The following is a 24,538-nucleotide window of genomic DNA, read 5'->3' as shown; positions in this document are numbered from 1 at the left end:
AACCAAGGTGTCAGGGACCGTTCCAGAGGGGAGGTGCTACCACTCAGCCTGTGTTTTGGGGAAGATCATGTATGTCCATGGGGGACGTACACTGATGACTGAAGGAAGTGATGAAGTGATGGATGAAGTGATGACTGAACGCACTGATGACACCTACAAGTTGGACACCTCCACAATGGTCTGGTCTTTAATTAACACCAGAGGCACTACAGCGCTTGCTTCATCACATCACTCTGCCACCATCATGGGGACAGAGATGTTTGTACTTGGGGGCATGGGGAACGAGTTGGATGACGGCTGGAACATGTACCATCTCACCATCAGAGTGTTTGACACTGAGACCAACTGCTGGGTGAACACACCCTCTGCACAGCTTCCTCCCGGAACACCCTGGGACAGATCATCCTTTACCTACAATGGAGAGCTCTACATGCCTGGTAGAGATCGTCATCTGTGGAAACTCAACCCAGAGACCTTCTCCTGGACCAAGGTTGTGCCCAAGGGCAGTGGACCATCTGACATGTCCAGTCTGTGCTGGTGCACGGTGGGAGATAGCGTGGTCCTCTTTGACCTCCTAGCTCTGTACATCCTAGACTTGAGTCCTAGCCTGAAGACGTTGTCTAAGCGAGCAGTCATTCAGTACGGACTGGAGCAGTCTGAACTCCCAGACGACATCAGGTGGGAACTGAGAGCCATGACTGATATTTGGGCCTAGAACCCTAGCCCTTGGCTCTCCTCCTAGCCTGGTATCAGTATTTTCAGGTTTCTGATGCAGTTGGGAGCGGGAATAATTTGCGTCATGTTGTAAGTCATCAAGTGGAATAAAGGCGGAGGGAACCGCACCTCCAATCTTTTTTTTAATAGGTTCAAATTGGTATAATTGTTTTGTTTCTTTTGATTTAATAATTGTTTGTTAGATGCATTCCCTGAGAGATGCCAAAACATACTGCTGATGTCACCTACCCTTCACTTCACCCCATATATTATGGACCTTACGTGGCACCATGTCCATATATGTGTCCCAGCGCAGCTGACGGCTAGTCATTGCATTTTTTCCTCATTTTCATTTTTTCATTTCATTTGAAAGCTGGGGATCATAGCTACAAAATGATATATTGGTTGTGGAAATTGACCCAACAGTTTTGAAGATATGGCTTATAGAATGATGCCATGCTGAAATACTACTTTTGAGATATTCAAGTTCTAAATAAATGTTTAACCTGCAAAGGACCTGACGATCTCTCACATTAATTAAAAAAAGTCTTATTTACATGCAGAGTTAAGCTCTGGCGTTCAAGTGAAATGTAGCCTAGATATTTTGAGATGCATTTGTGGCTTTTTTCACTTAAAAAAAAAAAATCATATTAGCAGTAGTGAAAAACCCTGCCTTCCGAAATGGCTGCCCCTCAGTCACATTGAGTCAATAGGTGTGCAAGGCTCAGCCTCTTTCTCCCTGGCTATCTTGGCCTGCTCCATATGGGTATCTTGCCCTACTGTCAGGCAGAAACCAGCCAACTCCAAAATGTTCATTTTTCAGGAAATTAAAAGAAGATCCAGCTCAAGTGGGTTTTAGAAGGTTTCGGCCGAATGGTTATTTATTTTATTTTATTTGATTTTTTTCTTCTTTATTCCCAACACACCTGGTGAGCGGAGCGGCTTGGAGCAGCAGGCGGTCCTAGCTCCAAGCCGCTTTAAAAACATGATCGCTCACACTCAACTAAAAATAGCCCCCGCTCGTATGCTCTGTAGAGTAACGAAGTAATGACGTGACTCTGACTCGCTCATCCCCCGGTTCCAAGGAAGTAATTCTCTATGGAGAATAACATTGAGTCATCTTAAAATCGTCTCATATAAGCATTGCGGTCCAAAAATAAACAAATGGTCTTTGCGATATTGTCGGTGAGGTGGCTCTGTGTGATTTATGATCAGTCACTCATATTTGATAAAGCCTGTTTCTAGCAAAAATGTAACTAATTCGGCGACAGTAACATTAGTATTTTCTCACCATCAGTTGATTCTTCACATCCTTATGAGTCAAACCGCTGAGATAATTTGTTTATGTTTGGAACACAGTTCTTATATGACGCGATATGAAAAAGGTCTATGGGAATTCAGAATGGGGGAAGAACACCGCAAACCAGGTAGGATGTGTAAATTACGTCACACTTCACTACTCTATGTATATTTATGGGGGATAAAAAAAATACAGCGTTAAGGAGCCTGACATGGCGGTATTGCGGTTACCGTGCCCAACCCTACGGACAAGTACTATAGCCTGGTTAATAAAAGATGAACTAAAAAACTATTATTAAATCAAAAGAAACAAAACAAATATACCAATTGAACCGATTAAAAAAACAAGATTGGAAGAAGTTCCGGCCCCCTGCAGTCCGCCTGATGACTTACAACATGATACCGATCCCAGGCTAGTATTAGCCTTGTGTAGCCAGGATTTACTCATCTGCGAAGAGAAAAGCCTGGTGACAATATAAGGCAGAAAGCGTTCAACTTCCGCCGTGTGAGCTTCCCCGGTTTTCCCCTAGCGTAACTTCAGTTAAACGCAGCACTTCCGCTAGAAATCTTGGAACCAACCGGAAGGCATATTGTCCACAGGGTGGGCTAGTATAGATGTAGTCATTGTTCTCAGTTCCCACCTGATGTTGTGCGGGAATTCAGACTGCTCCAGTCCGTACTGAATAACTGCTAGCCTGCATAACGTCTTCAGACTAGGACTCAAGTCAAGGATGTACAGGTGAGAGGGTGTTGAGTGTCCTCCAAAGAGGACAATACGATCTCCCAGCATGCACCAGCACAGACTGAACATGTCAGATGGTCCACTACCCTTGGGCTCAATCCTCGTCCAGGAGAAGTTCTCTGGGTTGAGTTTCCACATATGACGATCTCTAAAGGTGTTACCAGCCATGTACAGCTCTCCATTGTAGTTGAAGGATGAACGATCCCAGGGTTTTCCGGGAGGAAGCTGTGCAGAGGGTGTGTTCAGCCAGCAGTTGGTCTCAGTGTCAAACACTCTGACGGTGATGTAGCCGTCATCCGACTTTCTCCAGCCATCATCCGAATCGGTCCAGCTGTCACTCACTTCGTTCCAGCCGTCATCCGCCTCGATCCAGCCGTCATCCATCACGGTCCAGTCGTCATCCGACTCGTTCCCCATGCCCCCAAGTACAAACATCTCTGTCCCGATGACGGTGGCAGAGTGATTTGATGAAGCAGGCGCTGTTGTGCCTCTGGTGTTAATTAAAGACCAGACCATTGTGGAGGTGTCCAACCTGTAGGTGCTGTTAGTGCATCCAGTCATCAGTGTCCTTCCTCCATGGACATACATGATCTTCCCCAAAACACAGGCTGAGTGGTAGCACCTCCCCTCTGGAACGGTCCCTGACACCTTGGGAAGGAACCAGCTGTGGGTGTCAACGTCAAAAGCATAAAGCATGTTGCAGTAAGGAACCCCTCCCCAGACGTAGACAATATATTCTATCGTCACAGCTGTGTGGCCCTCACGCCTTATGACCGGCTCATTGTATTCTTCAAACCTTCCAATTCTCACTGTGGTCAACTTCCTCCAGCATAAAGACACTGTGTTGAAAACGTGCCCCTTTATCTCATGGGTATCTAGCTCAATCCTGTCGCCGTAACAATCCATAGAAAAGACGTAAATCTCGTTCTGCACTGCAGCAACAACACAAAAGGATCCTGGTCCTCCATCCAGATTTACTGTCCAACGGAATATTTCTCACACCGTCAATGTGTCTGGATCTTTAACGACTGGCTCTGGAAGAACCCACTGGAGTCCTAAAGTGTGCGTCTTATACTATACACTTACAGTATATTGCTTCAGTGGCACAGATGTCACACAAAGCTTGGCCAATCCACAAAAGCCAGTGATGAAATATCCTGATGTCAAGCTCAGTGCTGCCCTGTTCGCTGCTCGAGGCAGAACGTTCCCAGATTCCTCCCAGTGTCTTAAAGCTGGAACTACACCTCCTGAATCTATCGTAACACATGTTGTTATATGCATTAGAGATCTTCACAGGTCCAAAAGAATGAAATCTAAATGTGTCCGACCGTCAACTTTCTTCCGATTCCGACCCGTTCCAAAATAATAATCAAATTACAAAACCAAACCCGCGTGGCCCCGTAAGGGTTTCGTACGATTCCGCCCCTTTCCGACGTTCTGTCTTTTTTTACAGACCGTAACCCATTACTTTTGTCCCGAAATCCGTTTATTTCCGAGGTTCCGAGAGACCCGACCAGTTAATGATTATTAAACCCCCTTAGTTGTGCGTGCCTCTGCCTTTCATGTGCCGAGACCACTCACTGTTGCGCTGTTCAACTGATTGACAGGCTGTCAGAAGTTAGAGCGACTGTAAACATTATGGTGTAATGTAGACTTATTATTGTCCAGTTCTGCTGGCTGCAAGGAATCTATAATATTAAAATCTTAACAAAGGCCAGGCAGAAAGGAATACTTTAGGCTATGTTCTATCTACAGAGGTAAGTCATTTTCGGGTTGTTTGTCATGATTGTACACTGGTGCTTTCTCATCAGCCGGGCAGCAGCCTGGCTTGCCTTAGATTTGCTACACATCACGCATGCATTAAGCAGCCTAGATCCTTTTTCCCCGCTGTTAATCTGATCCTAGACCAGCATAATCATCTCACAGTTGCACAGCCACTCATGTCGCTGGCTCACGGCTAACAAACTAGTTCAGCCTAAACGCAGCACACACGTTAAACAGCACTTGTGCTCGTCCATTCTCCTGATCAGAGCGCAGCAGCGCATGCCAGCGCCGCACCCACACACATTGATTGATTGCTTTATTAACAGTTTACATAAAAAAGCAGAAAGTACACACACGTCACACATAGTACGGGTCCTCTCGGGTAAGACACCTGCGGGTGACATGTGACCTCGCCCTAAAGGGCCCCTGCATGATAGTCAACAATGTTACAGTATACTAGTCATTAAGCTACTATTATAGACTGATGGAATTAAAGCAGGTCATGTTTGGAATTGTAACAGCTTAAATCAATAATATATCAGCAGTTTTCCGGTATTAACCTGTGGGCCGCATTAAGTGAAGGTGGGGGCCGCATGTGGCCCCCGGGTCGCCTGTTGCTCATGTATGACATAAAATAAAGACATTAAATGCCTTATTTCCATTTTCCATGTTTAACACCTGGTTACAGATTGTAATATTCAGAGCCCGGCTTTGTCACAAAGCTGTGTCTTGCAAACATTTCTTTACTGTTCAATTTAATGCTTGTTGGCCCATTTCTGTTGCCCATACTGGTCTTATATGTATAACCTTGCCCCAAAGTAACACCCATGCACCATCACCTCATTCATATGTCATACGTAGCTGTGTGCATATACAATACTCAACATGTGCATGTTAATGACAAGGTTTACAATTCAAACGCCTAGCTAACAAGAACACAAAACAAACATCGAAATGTTTCCAATGACATTGAAATGTACCATGTGTTTTCTTTTATGTAAATAAGCGTAAATATACATATATATATATATATATATATATATATATATATATATATATACTTGTTTATTCTCTCAGTCTGTCCGGCATTTGGGTATCGGGGCACCTCAGCTGTGGAACCTCCTCCCAGCTTCTGTCCGTGTGGCAGACACACTTTGTATCTGTAACTAGATTACCTCCCTCTCAAGCTGTCCGGGTGCACATTGGGCTGTACAGTCACTCTTAATCTCAACCTACAAGTTAAAAGGGTTGGGCTTAATGGGTTTGAGTGGAGGGGGAACCCTCCTTCCTCTCTTCCCTTTGGTTGTGTAGGTTTGTGTCACATCGGTGCAATTGTAACTAGCACTGTGCCTGCCACTATAAGGCCAGCCACCAATTTGAACTCCGGGGACTATCCCCGGAGTTTCTTTTCTGTCTCCCACTCCACAGTTCCAGTTCCTCGGACTGCTATTAAAACTCGAATACTCAGATGCAGACCAAGAGTGTGACTCCGGACCGGGCCTCCATGAAGCACACTTCCGTGAAGCACGCATGTGGATTTGCCTGGATCTCTCTGTGTCTATCTCTTGCTCTCTCTTTGTCTCTTAATGTCCCCCCGAATCGGTCGAGGCAGCGCGGCCGTTCACCCCAGAGTCAGGATCTGCCTGACGTTTCCTCCTCCTTAAGAGGGTTTTTTTTCATACCATTGTCGCAAATTGCTTGCTCAGGGTGGGGGCCTCGTACCCGTGAGGTATCTGCTTTGGTTCTCTCTCTCTCCTTTTCCCCCTCCCCTCCCCCTGTTATGATTTGACAATCTAATCAAATTTAAAATGTAATTGAATTGAATCGTGCAACGCATTGTGAGCTTGTAGATCTTGGTATAAAATAGGGCTAAAGTGGTTTATGTATGTTTTTTCTACTTTACACCACTGCCTGTGGTATAGTCTAGTGGCCATAGTATTGAGCTAGAGATGTCGAATTAATGTTGTCATGGGTAGGGTAGGTTCAATTCTCATTATGGCCTAGCCCACTTTATCCTTTGAATAAAATCACCCACCAAATGGCAAACGTCAAATGTTAATGACAACGGTGACATTCCTGGGTTTTCTTTGAAGCTGTCACCTCCCGAGCACTGCTTATCTGATTCATATCAGCTATGCAGGCTGAGAAAAGGTCATCTATATTTTTACGTGCACGTGTGTGCGTGTGTGCGTGCGTGTGTGCGTGCGTGTGTGTGTGCGTGTGTGTGTGTGTGTGCGTGTGCGCGTGCGTGTGTGTGTGGCTGCGTGTGTGTGTCAGGGTAATTGCTTTCCAATGTGAAGGTCCATCACCAGCCCATCACTACTGCCTTAATCAAGGAGTCTCATTCCCTGAGACAGTGGCTCCCAACCTTTTTTCCTTGGAGACCCCATTCATCTGATAAAGTTGAAACTCCAGACGTGTCGGCAGGCAGCAGCACACATCATGTGCCCTTTCAGCTGTAAGAACAGAGGGCTCCAAGAAAAAGAGGTTGGGAACGCACGCATTTTTCAGGCTTGTTGACAACTTAAGCCCTAACGCTCGTACGACAAAGAGCATTAGGGATGCAACGAGTGAACTTGTGGACCGGCTATTTTAACAGTTCTTTTGAAACTTTTCACCAGGGCTGTATTAACTATTGGGCTGGTAGGGCCGTTGCCAGGGGCCCTTGGCTCTCAGGGGCCAAGAAAAAATTATAGGCCAGGGGCCCTCGCGGGGGTTAATCCGTCCATGCTTTTCACACTGATAACATTTAACAATGTTATTAGTGTGCTTCACTATCACAATTATGTTTCATGTGGGCAATGATTTTAGGCAATGATTAGGCAATGATTTTGTGTAACATGTATATAAAAAAAAAAAATCACTCCTAGTGTGAATTGAGCAGTGCTATTTGTGAGTTAATTACTTGCACCAGCAGAGGGCGCAAGTACTGCTTTCGGTGTTTCTGTATGTGGCGGTATCTGTGCGTCTGTGTTTACGCCCGTAGCCAATCACAGATGGGCCGTCCAAGCCGTAGCCAATGAGGGACCAGCATTCTTGGTGACGTCACCATCAACAAGTGCGACGACCACAACCGCACCGATTGCAGTACAAGTAGGCCATACATGACCACGAGTGCACAGGGAGCAAGTTGGCACCTCGACAGAGTGCAGTTTCATCAAACGTCCTGCTAGTGAATCAGATCACGTCCTAACATGGGATCCTGGGTGAACAACAAACTTTGAGCCATTTGTGCCAAGATGTAGGCCATATCTAGGCTAGATGTAGACCACGCTTCAGTTTACTTTAGGGCCCGGACATTTTTTTGGGAACGCGGACAGAGCCAGATGTTGGAGCTTAGCTCCTGCTCAAACATGACCACACACACAAACATGGACCCCCCTTTGAAAAGAACCTGGTTAAATTAGCTCGGGGGGAGCTGTTAAATGACAAGTGTCTTGCTCAGGGACACCATGACACATACACCGGGGTTAGGAGTTGACCTTCTGCTAACCAGACAGCCTCTTATAACCACCAAAGCTACTTTTAACATCAATTTTTATTGGGGCTGCATTATTTTTTATTGGGGCAGCATTTCACACGATCCGGCGTCTAATAAATCTGTCGGCTCAATTGAGGCTGCGGTGGAGCAGAGATTGCTGAGCATCATGCACAGGGGCGTCACAAAGGGGGGAGGGGGGGGGGGGGAGTGGGACTGAGTTACTAGGGCCCAAGGTGGAGGGGACTGGAATTATTGTATACTTTAACTATTGAAAAATAGCAGATATACAAGCTCACAGAGCTTTGTAGATCTGCTATTTTTGAAAAGTCGTGAAAATGTGTGCACATATTTGAATACGTGTATTTTTTAAGCGAACATTTGTGACTCAAATTTTGCTACTGGGGGGGATCACCTGGAACTAAATATTTTGAGATGGGGGTCCGTGGCCAAATACATATCATTTTAATTAATTGCATTTTTTTTGCACTTTTCCAAGTGTTCAAAGCGCTTTACAATGGTTCATTCATTCATACATTGGGGGTACTTCACATGAAAAAGTTGAGCACCACTGACATAGAAAACGTCAAAGAAGATTTTTCAAAAATAGCAGATCTACAAGCTCGCAGTGCGGCACTCGGTGCCGCGCTGTGAGCTTGTATATCTGCTATTTTTCAATAGAAGCACAAAATAACGCAGCGAATCCTTGAACCCAGGGCCCAAAGTTTGGTGTGACACCCCTGATCACGGAGGATAACCTCACCTGCAGAGGCACATTCAGCCAAAGCGCCAATCAGTCGTTAATGTTAGAGAGAGAAATTATGGCCAAAATAGGCCGGCAGATGGGTGTGACTTTGGACACGGCCGTACTGAAAAAGACCCAAAACATCCAAATCTCATTAACCCCTGACACATTAACAGATGTCTGCTTAGAGGTAGTCACCAGTAAGCGGTAGGTATTTTCATTAACGGACGACATCTGGCTTCAGAAGTATTATCAATGCAATGCAAGAAGTAATAGGAAACGGATGCAAAAAAGTTCACCTGGTGAATTTTTTATTCTTGCCATGCATTAGCCCTAAAATAAAGGCTTTTTAACTGTCCCTCAAGGGTGCCTTGGTCTAACTTTTCTGCATCAATTTTGTCACCTGACTACCAAAGAGCACCTTTCGTGGGAGGTTTTTACTCTAAAGCCAAACAGATGCACTCCTTACTCTCTGTTTTCTAAGAGGAAACAGAGTTGCAATCAATTCATCAAACATGCAATCTGGTGTCCACTGTCTAGTAGTGTTGATTTCCTCGACTAAAACTATGATGAAACATGTTCATCGACTACCTTTTTTTCTGACGAAGACGAAATAAAAACTAAGCTATGATTGCGACCGTCAGGTCGCGGTTACTATCAAAACCTCCACCGGCTCAGTCCGGCTGTCAGTCAGTCACACGTCACACGTCACACTTTTGCTCTTCTCATATCTCCACCACCGTTGCCCCGATCCATGCCAAACTTTGCACACACACTCCTTGGCTGCCAAACCACAACCCCTCATTTCTCACATTTCCCTCTTCTAGTGACACCATGACGCCGATTCTTGCAAGACACATTTTTGGACACTGCTCCTACAGATTTTGCCCTAAAATCACGCAAAGCGGTGCACAGTCTACAGTCATGTCAACTCAACACAATGCATCTGTCCTATCTAGCGCCACCATCTGGCCGATTTTTTAAAAACATATATTTTTGGACATTGCTCCTACAGATTTTGCCCTAAAATCATGCAAAGCAGTACACAGTATGTCTACAGTCATGTCATCAACATGGATCTGTCCCATTTCGCGCCACCATCAGGCTGCTTTTTACATGCGACCTGGCGGTCGCTTATCTCCCGATTTAGGGAGTCTTACTGGTTAATAAAACTATGACTAAATATGTTGACAATTTCGTCAACAAACTAGACTAAAATCTTAGGGAGGGACTGGTGGAGAGGAGACCCAGTAGTAACTAAAAGACAAGCCATTGTGTGTTTGGTTGTGCTTGGGTGTTGCACTCTGAAAATAGCAGATCGACACGCTCACAGCGAGTTGCGCTGCGACGCCTTGTAAAATCGTATGATATTTAGTCAACTAAAACTAGACTAACACTGAAACATTTCAGATGACTATAATGTGACTAAATACAAAATGTATTCAAAAGACTAACTAAAACTAAAATGCTGTCAAAATCAACACTGCTGTCTAGGGATGAGAATGAAAGGCAAAAGCTCCCGAATGAACTAAGTGTAAAGCTTGAATAAACGGCATGGCCTGTAGGGCATGCAGCCAGGCAGCCTTTGTGTGATTCAAGTCTTCCTGCGTTTGATACAGCCAGATATAATCCCATTATTAGTCAGGGTTTTCAAATGTCGTATGCTTGCAATGAGCAATTGTTCACAATAATACAAAAGAGAATCATACATGTGTGGCCTATCTAAATGAGATGGAATATAAGAGAACGGATGTGTTGATCTGTTTAATGTATTTTATTATTGATAACGGTGTCACGTTCAATTCAAAATTATGAACGTGTTGGCGTCAAAATGTACTTAAAGCACCAAAGTGAAAGTACCAAATGTTTAAAAATATCAGATCTACAGGCTTAAAATGCGAGATGTGAGCTTGTAGATCGGTGTCCGTGCAACTGTGCATGACATGAGACTGACAAACTCAAAGAAAGTACACACACACGCGTGCATGCGTGCGTGCGTCTGTGTGTGCGTGATATACACTTTCTGTCTCACTACTAATAAGCAGTGGTGGAAAAAGTATTCAAATGTTTTACTTAAGTAAAAGTATCAATGCTGCTATATAGAAATACTCTGTTACAAGTAAATTGTATAAATTCTGGAATTTAAAGTGTACTTGATTAAAAGTATGAAAGAATTGGGATCAAAATATACTTAAAGTACCAAAAGTAAAAGCACAAAATGTTTGAAAATAGCAGATCTACAAGCTCACAACGCATAGGTATAAAATAAGTGGATTCATAGTTGAGTGTAGTGGAGTTAAAAGTACAATATTTGGATCCGAGATTTAGGGGAGTACAAAGTACTGAAAACTGGAACTAATCAAGTACTTTACACCACTGCTAATAAGAAATGCAAAATGTATTTGTTTTTTTGTAGTTATCTTAAAATTATTCGATAGATATTTGAGTTTGAATGAGGCTAGGTGTGTTAATGCAGCACTCAGGGGTTTATGTTGTGCCGCAAGGTCAAGAGTTGAGCAACGAACGGTAAATCTGTCATGCCTGCAACTAAGCTGAAACGTATCACCTGGAAAGGACATGGATCGCAAGAAGAACATTGCTGCTATGCTTAACCCTGCAAGACCCAAGTTATTTTTAATTGCAAAACATTTTTTTTTCAACCTTTCAGATGATGTTGTAGGAGTCCTATTCAGAGCAAAATTTTGTTTTAAAAAAAGAAATGTAAGGTTTTATAGCCATAAATTATAAACATATACATTCTAACGATTACCAAAAAACATTATTATGGGCATTTTACTTATGTTTTTGTGAGGAATAGCTTCAATGAAAAAGTGAGATGTTGTTCGTCCAGACTCTGGACTCCAGAGATCTTGAATTTGTGTGAATGTCAGCCTCTGTGGGGTGTATTCATATGCAAATATCCTGGCCAATGGCATTGCAATACTAAACAATAGGATCCAATGGCTATGTTAAGGTGAAAAAAGAACCGGAAAACTAATTATTTAAACTCTTATATATATATATATATATATATATATACATATCGTCACTGTCGGGCAGAAACCTCGTATCTCCAAGTTTCAAATGTGTACGTTATTTCTCAAAGTAAAGCCCTGCTTCATCATACGAGGCCGTCGCGCAAAAGTAGTGAAAACAGCCGATCTACAAGCACACAACGCCTCGCGTTGCGAGGCGTTGTGTGCTTGTAGATCGGCTGTTTTCACTACATTTTTAAAATGATAATGCAAAACGAACGGTTTTGGACATACAAGGTTTTCACCCGACAACGACGTTATATATAAAATATAAATGTTGCCAAAAAGCATCGCTGGGCCTTGCAGGGTTAATAGGATTTCTGACACAAATCTCTTACAGCGCGGTGTGGGTGCTGCGCGGGAGCTCAGCTTATTGGAAACTATACGTTCTTGATGTCGACGAGGATGGCAGCACATGGTCACATCATGGGCTCTGTGAAAGGTAAAAGCTCATGAATCAGTGGCGGTCCAAAAAAGCTAAGGTATGGCAGCATGACTGGTGCTTCGCGCGCGTGCACGACACCAGTCATGTTGCCATACCTTAACAACAGGCATGATACATTTATTTTAAGAAGAAGTACATTTTATTGTTTTCCCCCGTTTCTACGGTTTCTTGGGCTGGATATGGCAGCCTGGAATGGTTGTTCAAGTGCAGAGCACTAAACTTGGCATGTTAGTAAACGTGCCACAATTAACAATAATGCATTGCACCTGTGCAGCTGACCTGCGGAAACTGGGAATATGCCATTCTGTCAAGTTGAGGAGAATACAAGTGTGGAGAATATAATTATAATACCTTGTTAAAGTGACCATTTTGTAACATTTTGCATTTGTAGTTATTTTACTGTAATGTAACAACATAATAACCAGCACAGATAGACAAAGAGACATTCATGGATTTATATTTAAAAGTAACTTTTATTTTCCCCCCTGGACCCAGGGTATGGCAGCTGCATACCCCTGCCATACCCAATTCACCGTTTGTCAGCCTTCTGATTGGTCCCTGAGACTCCCTGACTGGCCAACCAGAAAAAAACATTCACTTTTTGCTATCGGGGGTGGAGTTTGTGCAGTGGAGAATGTTGCTTCAGGCTTTCAAAAACTGTCCGCTCTGCGCGACACGGCATTCGTCCAGTACGGCCGCGGGCGGTGATAGCGATCTCGCTCATCATAATGAATAAGCTTCAACAAACTTAATACAGTATCTGGCTTAAAGTCCTGTTCGCAATTTGGTGTTAGGGGAGTTTCTCACCTGAACTGAGTCAGTGGGTCCCTAGACATGAAAAATCACCGAGGTGCTCGTCCGCCATAGTGCCAGGAATGGCGCAATGGCCAAATCAAATATGGCTGCCATCGGCTATGATGAAAATCCAACTTTTCTGTTTCTGGGTGTATATGCACATGTAATATCTCTATTTGGACCAATTGTGGTGTGGGGAATTCATTTCTGATATTGTTTTGACCACTTTGGGCGATTTGGAACTCAAAAGGTCATGGTCAAGGTCATTTTGCTATTCAGAAGACCGCGGGCCATAACTTGGCCATTGTTAGGAGTAAAAACAGGTGCAGTAGGTCTAAATCAACTAATGCTGACATGTATAATTCATTTCTGACATTGTTTTGACCATTAAGGATCATCTTGTCTTTGAAATATCAATGTCAATGCCATTTTCTAAAAACGATTTTGTTCATTACTTGCACTTTTATAGTATTTTTTGTAAGTTTATTACTATTTTATAGTAAGTTTGTTTTGTTTATAACAAAAGACATACTAGTGGGAAATACAACAAGTAATCATCCACATTTAACTTTAAAGGGGGGTTTTAAATGGGTGTTTAAATGAGCAAATAAGACTATTTACGAATAGAAGTGACAAATAAAATCACACAACAAAAGCACACACAAAATTAAATAACAATTTCCCTCAAAGTGCACCATATTGGGATTGTGTGCATCCAAGTTAGTATGATGTGTTTTTACAGGATGTATTCAGCAAGGCAGCCATATCCTCGAGAGTCGAAGTGTTCCTTGCATCCGTCCATGTTCCATTGGTTCTAGTCTTTCCTAAGGTTCCTTGGCTGTTGCAAGCAGGTGGCAAGACATGCACTAGAAAGCTGCCTTGTTGGTCTCAGGCAGCAGTTGTACTTCTCTGCTACCAATGCTGTCTTGTTCTGTCAAGGTCTTTGCCTCTCCAAAGTTTGTTAGATATTGTATTCGGTCAGAAGCCATAGCTGCATGCTTAGTCCCCACCTGGCCCATACAGTCATCTCCAGTTTCCAAGGCATATGTCCCCTGATCACTGTCTTGGCTAGTGGTGCTCCAAGATGAGAGACTGCTTGATGCTGTAGAAGCATGTGCCGCTGCACACCTAGTGCCATACTGCTACCAGATCTACTTAATCCCCAGTGCTTGGAAGTATCACTACGACAACTCTCTGGGGTCCACTCATAATCCTGGCGACCCATTATTCCCTCCATTAGGTTAGGGTTATGGGTAGGTTTAGTTATAATAGGGCCAGTTGACTCCACATGTACCAGCAGCTTGGTGACAGCCTCCTCAATCTAGTTCAATCTTTGGGATCTCTTCACCTCCAGCCCCTTTTGCAGGGAGCCACTCATCATCATCAGAGATAACAGAGTCGATAGACGCACCCATCCCTCATCAACTTTACAAATTCTGGGTGTCTGAGGAGAACAAACCTTGCATGGTTTCTTGGTGTGAATGTATGTGTGATTGTGTGTGTTAATGGGTGAATGTGAAATACATTGTACAGCGCTTTGGAGAATAGCGCTATATACTGTAAATGCAGTCCATTTACCATTATCAGCTCTGTTGATGATGTCGCTGGTGGAGAAGAGATCCCAGACATCTTGAATAGGATTGAGGAGGCTGACACCTGGTGCATGTACAGCCTCCATTATAACTAAGCCTATCCCTAACCTTCACTAACCTAATGGTCAGAATAATGGGATGTCGGAACTATGAGCGGACCCCAGAGAGTTGTTGTCTCCTTCACATTACTGCTATACTACACCCCATATTTCCAAGCACTGGGGATGAAGGAGATCTGGCAGCAGTATGGCACTGGTGAGACTCACTTGCACTGCATCAAGCAGTCTCATCTTGGAGCACCACTAGCCAAGACAGTAATCAAGGCACATATGCCTTGGAGACAGGAGATGACTGCATGGGCCAGGTGAGGATTAAACATGTAGTTATGGCTTCTGACCGAGTACAATGTCTAACAAACTTTGGAGAGGCAAAGACCTTGACAGAACAAGACACAGTATTGGTAGCAGAGAAGTACAACTGCTGAGACCAACAAGGCACCTTTCTAGCGCATTTCTTGCCACCTGCTTGAACAGCCAAGGAACCGACCAGAACCAATGGAACATGGAACAGGGCATGACATGAAGGCTTGTCCTGTTGTCCGGGACAAGTGCCCATACTATGGAGTGGAGGGAGCAAGGGGGGTCATTAGCCGTCCTTTTGTTATTATTTCAATGTATGAAATTTTTATCCGGACAAGTGACTTTTGTCTCCGGACAAGTGAATGGGAAATATACTTGTCCAAAGGACAACTGCCTCACAAAGTCAATGTCAAGCTCTGATGGATGGAAGGAGCACTTTGACTTTAGTACACTCCTGCCATGTCTGAAGCAAGACACTCGACACTGATGGAGTTCTGTGCATCATATTTTGCCATGGAACAATGCCAAATCCATCCTGTAAAAACACCTCATACTAACTTGCATGCACACAATCCCAATATGGTGCACTTTGAGGGAAATTGTTATTTAATTTTGTGTGTGATTTTGTTGTGTAATTTTATTTGTCTTATTTGCTCATTTAAACACCCATTTTAAACCCCAATGTAAAGTTAAATGTGGATGCTTACTTGTTGTATTTCTCACTAGTATGTCTTTTGTTATAAACAAAACAAACTTACTATAAAATAGTAACAAACTTACACAAAATACTATAAAAGTGCAAGTAATGAACAAAATCGTTTTTGAAAAATGGCATTGACATTGATATTTCAAAGACAAGATGATCCTTAATGGTCAAAACAATGTCAGAAATGAATTATACATGTCAGCATTAGTTGATTTAGACCTACTGCACCTGTTTTTACTCCTAACAATGGCCAAGTTATGGCCCACGGTCTTCGGAATAGCAAAATGACCTTGACCATGACTTTTTGAGGTCCAAATCACCCAAAATGGTCAAAACAATATCAGAAATGAATTCCCCACACCACAATTGGTCCAAATAGAGGCATTACATGTGCATATACACCCAGAAACAGAAAAGTTGGATTTTCATCATAGCCGATGGCAGCCATATTTGATTTGGCCATTTGCGCCATTCCTGGCACTATGGCGGACAAGCACCTCTGTGATTTTTAATGTCTAGGGACCCACTGACTCAGTTCAGGTGAGAAACTCCCCTAACACCAAATTGCGAACAGGACTTTAAGCCAGATACTGGATTAACTAGTTCACATGGACCTTATCAATGGTCTAAGAGTTACGATTGGGTACATATATTTTAAATGGGCAGAATTACGAAAAGCCAGCCTATTATGTGAGGAGAACTATAATCTGGCTCTCCTCTTCCTACCCAAGATGCAATGCGCTTTCTCTTTCTATTTCTATTCTCTCTCTGATCCAGAGGATTAAACTAATTAAAACATATATTTTCGGGGGAAAACTACTGTTTTGCTATGTAATTACTTACCTTTTTCTTCCCTTTTTATTAATATCACGTAGATGTGTTTTTTTTGGTACTTTATATAGCTGTAATGAGGCTATGAAAAAATAAAAAAATCCCATTCACTGCCACTATAAAAACAATCTGCCCAGGGTCAAATGTCCCACCATAGTAACAGGGCAGAATGGGGCGGGATTTGCAAAAGCCTGAATTGACCCCCTGTCATGAATGTCTCTCTGTATGATCCCAGGATCATTAGACAAGGACATATACCGGTAGTTCCCTCAGATCTGAGAATTACGAAGTATCGATCTGACAAGGACACGGTGATGAATCTTGCCACAATAAGTATGATTAAATTCACGGTACATTTCTGATGCCTGTGTGGGTCACTTAAAGGGCAACTTTGTTTTTTTACAACAAGGGTTCATGTTTTAGAAAAAGGGAAGATGAGTGTTAAAATGTTTTCATTTACTTCTTTCTATCATTTTAGTGATTTTAACGATTTAGATTTACAAGTGGCCAAATATGTATTTTTAGACACAATAAGCCCAAGATACAACACAATCTTTCATGGGCAGATGTGACTTATGGGGGCTGATGTAAATAGCAACAAAGAAATTGCCGACGTATTGTGTCTAAAAAGACATATTTAGCCACTTGTATGCATGCTTGCTTGTATGCCACTTGTAACCCTAACCCTAACCCACTGAAATCAAAATACTAAAATCGTTAAAACAATTGAAAATTGAAAAGGTCATACTTAAATTTTCATCTAATCTAATATAGGATGTAATTTGTTTGTTTTTGTACAATACAGTAGATTTTGTCTTTACAATACACCAGATATGTATCCATCATTAGATAGCAGTGGCGGGCGGTGCATTTTATACCAAAGCCTTCAATAGAAATCAATCCTACCAAGTTCAACGTTTAGAATTGTGCACAAATTCACATTATTATACAGTGCCATTCGACAACCAGGCAACAAAAACAACACAGAGTGGAATAACCTGATTCAACACAAAGCTTAATACATTTAAGAGTTACAATTAAAATACAGTATGAGGCTGTTAAGTCTGACATCATTTTGTAGGCAGAGGAGAACCTTTGCCCCCAGTTTCCGTGAATCTTTTTACTATTTACAATTTTTTCTTCTCTTTGTTGTTGAAAGGAAAGTGGTAGAATTATACTTTAGTCGTTATTTTTGTCTCGGATCTGTTAGCGAGGGATAGATATTGATAATAAATCTGTTTGGAGGTCTGACTACAAAATGACGTCACGGCTTAAAAGCCCCATATTGCAGAGACATGAGTACTGAGTAGATAGGCATAGAACCTGTTATTTTATCATTCCAATCAATAGCTTCAGTATGAAAGGACATATAGTATACAGCATCGCATGACATCCATTTAATTCAACCGCGAAGACCTCTTGAACTGCGAGTCGCCGCGAACGGCATCTATTTCACGAGGTGTCACGACGGCATATCTGTTCGCCGTGACATACAGAATGTCACCGAGGATACCGTGTCATTCGGTGGCTTCCCTGTACATCACCGGCCTCTCGGCCGCGAGACAAGCCAATCTGTCCCCCCTGCAGGGACGGACTGGGACTAAAATTCAGCCCTGGCATCTTGGCCAGAATGTGTCAGAACTTTGGCTATTTTCTTTCTTTCTTTTTTTTACACCAGCCCCCCCAGCCCCCTAGCCTACCAGCCCACCGGGCAAATGCCCTGTATGCCAGATGGCCAGCCCGCCCCTGCCCCCCTGGCGAGAAAGATGAAGCCTGTCACCTATTAGCGCGCGCCCCAAAGTGAAATGACATTTGAGCGCCGTGCCAAATGAGAGTGTAGTTTCCACTCATCCACGGCTGTCAGGAGCCATCATTGTTATTTCAGCTGTCTATCCGGAGGGGGGGGGAGGGGGGGGGGTCCTAATGGTTTGCCCTCTGTGCTGCATTAAGTCATTTGGACCGGGTTACGGTATTGCGTATATTATGTTATGCTTTAACTATTGAAAAATAGCAGATCTACGAGCTTGTAGATCTGCTATTTTTGAAAGATGGCAAACACTTCAATTCTGACCCGATTCTATAAGTGTCTTCTAAATCCTTCTAAGGTTTTTTTTTTTTTTTTTTTTCTTTTGAAAAACGCACGTTTCTACGTCAGTGGTTCTCAAACTCTTTCATGTCAAGGACCCCTAGAATGATACGCATTTGGCCGCTGACCAACGTCTCAAAATATTTTGTATCAGGGACCCCCCCCCCCCAGAAGCAAATATTTGAGTTACAAATGTTCACTTTAAAAATGAGATCTTTTCACATTTTCATGATTTTTTTTCAAAAATAGCAGATCTACGAGCTCGCAGCGCAGCACTCGGTGCCGCGCTTTGAGCTTGTATATCTGCTATTTTTCAATAGTTAAAGCATTAAATTGCTATTGTGTCACCTAGACCCTAACCCTAACCTCAGTGGGGGTATTTCTGAATGGGGATCTTTCTAAGTGGGGGTGTTTCTGAATGGAGGTCTAGCTGCCCCCAAATAATTCTAGGCCTAAATGCATTAAGGTACTGGAGAGAGAAACCCAGCGGTTGGCCTTGCTCTGCAAATCTGGTTAGAGGCGATGGGAGCTCGCCCTTGCTGTATAATACTGTAATGTGTGGGGAAAGAGAATTATAGTCTTTGGGAGGAGGACGCGTTCTCCATCACTCATTCTATTCTCTGCCTTCTCTACCCTCTCTTTAAAACAACATAAAAGTATATTATAGACAATCGCACTGTAACCTTGGGATGTGACGGGAAATGTAATGGATGACTCGGTGTAGAGCATTGCAGTGGGCGTGGTTTACTGGTGCCACTAAAAAAAAATCTCCCGTTCATTTTCCTCATAGTCTTTCGCGAAAATATTTATAACAATTATGTTAAGCCTAGAACCAAGCCACCCAGGATTGCAGTGAATCATGACCATGAAACCTTTGAACATTTTGAAAATCGCTAAACAAAGTATTTATTAAATCAAATAATGGAATATGATCAGGGCCGCCGATGGGGGGGGGGTAAAGGGTACTGTTTTCCCCCCTGCGGTGGGGGGGGGGGGGGGCCCGGGAGCAGTCTAGTTTGTGTAGGAAAGATTTGAGTGACTGTGAAAGAACTTAGAGTAAGACATCTGGCTTTATATAAACCCTATTATTTTAACCCTAAACAATACTGTCAACTTAGACTGTGTCTTAAGACAGTGGTTCTCCAACCTGTGGGTCGGGACCCTCAGGGGGGTCCCCAAATTATTTTGGGGGGTCCCCAGATGATTAACGTAGTGTGAAACATTGTTTTCTCATAACAGCAAACAAACCAACATAACGTTAAAGTGTATAGACTATAGAGGGTATCTGCACATTTCGATTTAAATACTTTTTTAATACATCTAAAATGACTATTATACATTGGTCAAATTGTCAAATATTATAGGCAGAAATTGTGAAAATAGACAATCTACATGCTCACAACGTCTCGTGTTGTGAAGCATTGTGAGCATGTAGATCTGCTATTTTCACAATAGAACCATGTCCGTGTTATACAAAATGAATCGCTCGTCAGGGGGGGGGGGTTGTTCCCCAGATAAAATATGATTATTTAGGGGGTCGCGGCCTGAAAAGGTTGAGAACCTCTGACATCACTCTGACTCAGACATACAGTAACTATAACCAAACCCCATACGCCCATACATACAGTAAGCAGGACCACGGCCAAGTCCATCTGACTAAGGGCTCGAACACACTGTACAATTTGGCGTGGTCGGCGAGTCATCAGATCATTAGAGTATTTCACACTGCACAAGTGACTTTCTTGAAATCGGCTCGTTGTGGTTTTCGCCGACAACATTGATCACTGACAGATCACCGACAAGGGGTCACACACAGCCAGATATTTCACCAGGATGCATCCCCGATACATAGCCAATATTACATTTGTTTTATTCTAAGTGTGCACGAGAGTGGGTGCTAATGATTTTCTTCTCTCGCTGTGCGTGCGTGCGTGCGTGACACACACACACACACACACACACACACACACACACACACACACACACACACACACACACACACACACACACACACACACACACACACACAGCGTGACAGAGTGTGTGTAAAATAAAAGTCTGGGTTTCCGAGGCTAGAGTGTGTGTGACAGAGTCATAGAACCAAATATCAAAGCTGTATAATTGCCCCTTCTTTGTATATATTTACTGTTTGTTTAGACTTACTGTTTTCCTTTTTTTGTTTTCCCTCATTTTATTTTTCTTTACATATCTACTGCATAGTACTGTGTTCTATTCGTCTGTCATTCAATGTTATATGAGATACTTTAATGGTTTCCTTTGGAAATAAGCTTAGTCTTTTCATGGATCTCCTTTTAGTAGACCTTGTACCAGTGAACTGTACCGTCATGAAACTGTACCTTTTCCTATGCAAACTTCGAATAAAGTCTTCAATCAATCAATATAATAGGCCTATCTAGAAACGCTCTGGAAGCTGTCGGCGAGCACTGGAATCACGCACGGATCTTCTCGCAGTGCTTTTCACACACAGCGAGTAAAACCCCGGCGAGCAAAGCCCGATCTGGCGGCAGATCGCCGTTTTTGACGGCGAGCGCCAAAATTGGTCGGCGACAGCATAATCGGCTCAAAAAGTCGGGCAGTGTGTTCGAGCCTTACGACATAAACCCAGTACTGAACATGATAATGGAATCCGTAGGAGGTGGGGTTGAATAAATTAGAAGGCGCGCCTTGTGATTGTGATTGTGATCCGGAGCGGAGGTCGGGAGCACTCGGCTGTGGTCACTTGGGCTGCACGGATGAATGTTAACCTCTATGCCTAAACATAACCCTAACCCTAACCTCAGTAACCCTGACGCTGGTGAGTAGCTAACCTGCCGACGCTGGTGAACCGAAAACAAGCGCTCCTTTCCCCACCGTCTCCAACGGATTCCATAATAGCATACTGTAAGTCCATATATAGGCATGCCTATGACTCAGACACCATAAACAAACATGGTTCGGTAGTCGTATGCGGTTGTCCAGAACCGCTGATCCAACACACGGGCACACAAGATCAGGGATCTCTTATTATACAGTAGGTACTGTAAGTGCCGTCATATTGCAATGAAAGGCGCCCATTTTAATATCCTTGGACTCTAATCCCAGCAAAGGCGAGTGTGAGAGAGAGGGGGAAGGTGTGTATACTCACTGTACTGTAGATTAGGTGATTAGGTGATCGTCACACTTTAGCTGACATGGAACAATATGTATCAAACAAGATCAGGGACATTTGGGACATATATGTAATGTGTTTGTAGAAGTTAAGCGGAAGAACAGTCAAGTAGTCAGCATTCCTATTATAATTGTGAACGCATCCAAGCAATATGAGCCCTCCCTCATCGAATTGATTAGAGCAGCTTCAGAACTAAGAGTGATCAATGACACATGGATAATAACTTGTCACTTAGTCTTTATTTGAACACTTCAATGAAGACCTCACCAATAAAACCATTAGCGGGTAAAGATGACACATTGAAAGTCTACCAGTCCTGTGTGAAATGTGTGCGGTTCATATATCGTCGTTGTCGGGTGAAAACCTTGTATGTCCAAAACCGTTCGTTTCACATTTTTCATTTTAAATATGTTTTAAACTAGTGAAAACAGCCGATCTACAAGCACACAACGCCTCGCACCGCAAGGCGTTGTGTGCTTGTAGATCGGCTGTTTTCACTACTTTTGTGCGACAGCCTTGCATGATGAAGCAGGGCTTTGCTTTGCGAAAAAATGTACAAATTTGAAACTTGGAGATACAAGGTTTCTGCCCGACAGTGACGATTTGCTTTGTTGGCCGCCCAGCCCCCAAAATGGAACGAAGGCCGACATTTTATTTATTTTCTTTTCCAAATGGCCGGCCTGGACCGGCCGGGAATTAACCGGCCATTCGGGGACTGCACATAAGTCCTAAGGTTCATTAGTCCGAAGGTTCATTAGTCTGAATTTAGTTAGGGTTACTGAGGTTAGGTTTAGGTTTAGGGTTAGGGTTAGAGTTAGGCATAGGGATTTCTTAACATTCTTAACATCTTAACAATTTCTTAACAAATTCCGACTAATGAACCTTTGGACTAATGAACCTTTGGACCAATGCCATGGCACCGGCCGTTCAGGAGTTGTCCCGCTTTTCCCAATGGCCAGCACGTCCCTGAATGACACATGGATGAATGCAGCTTGTCACTTAGTTCAGTCATTATTTGAACACTTCAATGAAGACATCACCAATAAAACCATTAGCGGGTAAAGATGACACATTGAAAGTCTACCAGTCCTCTGTGAAACTTGTGCGGTTCATATATTATATTTGTAATGATTGTCTTTGGGCGGTAGGAATAAATACAGAACACAATGCAGAGGAAAAACAACGGCAGCTGCGTGAGGAGGCCACTCTCGAAACAATCAACCACAACAAAAGCAAGCGCTAATTATTAATAATTGAATTCTCCTCCTCAATTTGCTGCCGTTGTGATGTTGCGTCCCTCGGGCGTAATCCAATTTCACATTTCTTTTACAAGGTTTACAACAAACAGCCCAGCGGAGGAACGGCGAGCAACCGAATACTCGCAAAGCGCAGCTGAACACCAAATGTATTTCACATACTAACGTCAACTCACTTGACTTCTTCACTGTTTAAGTGAAGTTCAACGGCTTACCGCCTACACACAAGTACACAAGGGGGAGGGAAGTGGGACTGAGTTACTAGGGCCCAAGGTGGAGGGCCCTTAATTATCTTATGCTTTAACTATTGAAAAATTGCAGATCTACAAGTTCACACCAGTCATGTTGCCATACCTTAGCTTTTTCTGAACTGATGCCACTGAAAGGCACCGGCGCATACTTCCTCTTTAACACCCAAGGGGCCAAACTCGTTAAGTAACGAGATACGGCCACTGGAGGTCGCTGTGCCAAAACTCAGTTGTCTCGTCCCTCAACGAGACAAAGGGTTAACCTGTTATCAGTTCTCGGCCCGCCGGCGGGCCCGCCGGCCGTACTTTGACAAACATTCATGTCCACGCAAGCGTGTGTTTCACCTACACGGGCAAGTCGCATACCTATAGAAAGCCACAAAACTCGCGCTACTATCAACGTTGAAGTCCGACATACATAAACAAACAAATGTTGATAAAGTTGTAACTACTCACGTTCAGAGATGGTTTGCATCCTAGAGATGTGTTGTATCAAAAACAACTGTAAATTCTGACACCAGTTATGTTCCATGACTATATTTCTGTGGTGCAGATAACTGCAGGAATAAGTCTGATAGCCCTTATTTTGTTCATATAATGACCTTGGAAAGTTATTTTGGTTTTCTTTGTTGCACCGCAGGGAGGCCTACAGTACGTGCGTGTGTGCGTGCAAGAGAAAGTCAGTGGGAGAGGGAAAGCATTAGATGAAGTGTTGCTGTGTGGGTGTATATGAATCTAAACCAATATTGTTTTCTAGTTTCCAGAGGTCAACAGAGAGTGTTTTTTTCTCTTCTTCGAGCCACTGTAGAAGTGTTGAGAGAAGGCACTTAACACAACTACTGCCTCTTAATCTGAAGGTTTGCTTGGTGCCTCGGTGCCACGCCGTTTCCTCCATAGGCCGCCGCTATTATTTTGAAGGGCCGGAAGGGGGTTGTTTTTGTTTTTTTGGATTATCACTTGACGGCAACGATTACGTCATCTAGTCACATGACAGTGTGAGCCCAGAAGAGAACATGGCTGCGCCCAGCTTTTGTGTACAGTTATGGAGAGTGGAGACCATCCTTTGTATAAGAATGTCCCTTTTGGAGAAAATGAAGTCTCTTTATGGGCCTCTCAATGGATTTACTATGGAGGACGTTAACTTCGTGTGCACGCCCAACGTGCGTTGTAAACAAATCGCGGACATTACCGATGCGGGCGGGACCGGAGCGACGTACAGTAAGTAATAATATCTTTACTATACAGTAAGATTGACAGTCCTCGCCGTCAACGGC

This window comes from Nannobrachium achirus (assembly GCF_963921795.1).
Source record: "Nannobrachium achirus genome assembly, chromosome: 24".
Taxonomy (NCBI): Eukaryota; Metazoa; Chordata; class Actinopteri; order Myctophiformes; family Myctophidae; genus Nannobrachium; species Nannobrachium achirus.
This window is presented reverse-complemented; position numbering follows the sequence as displayed.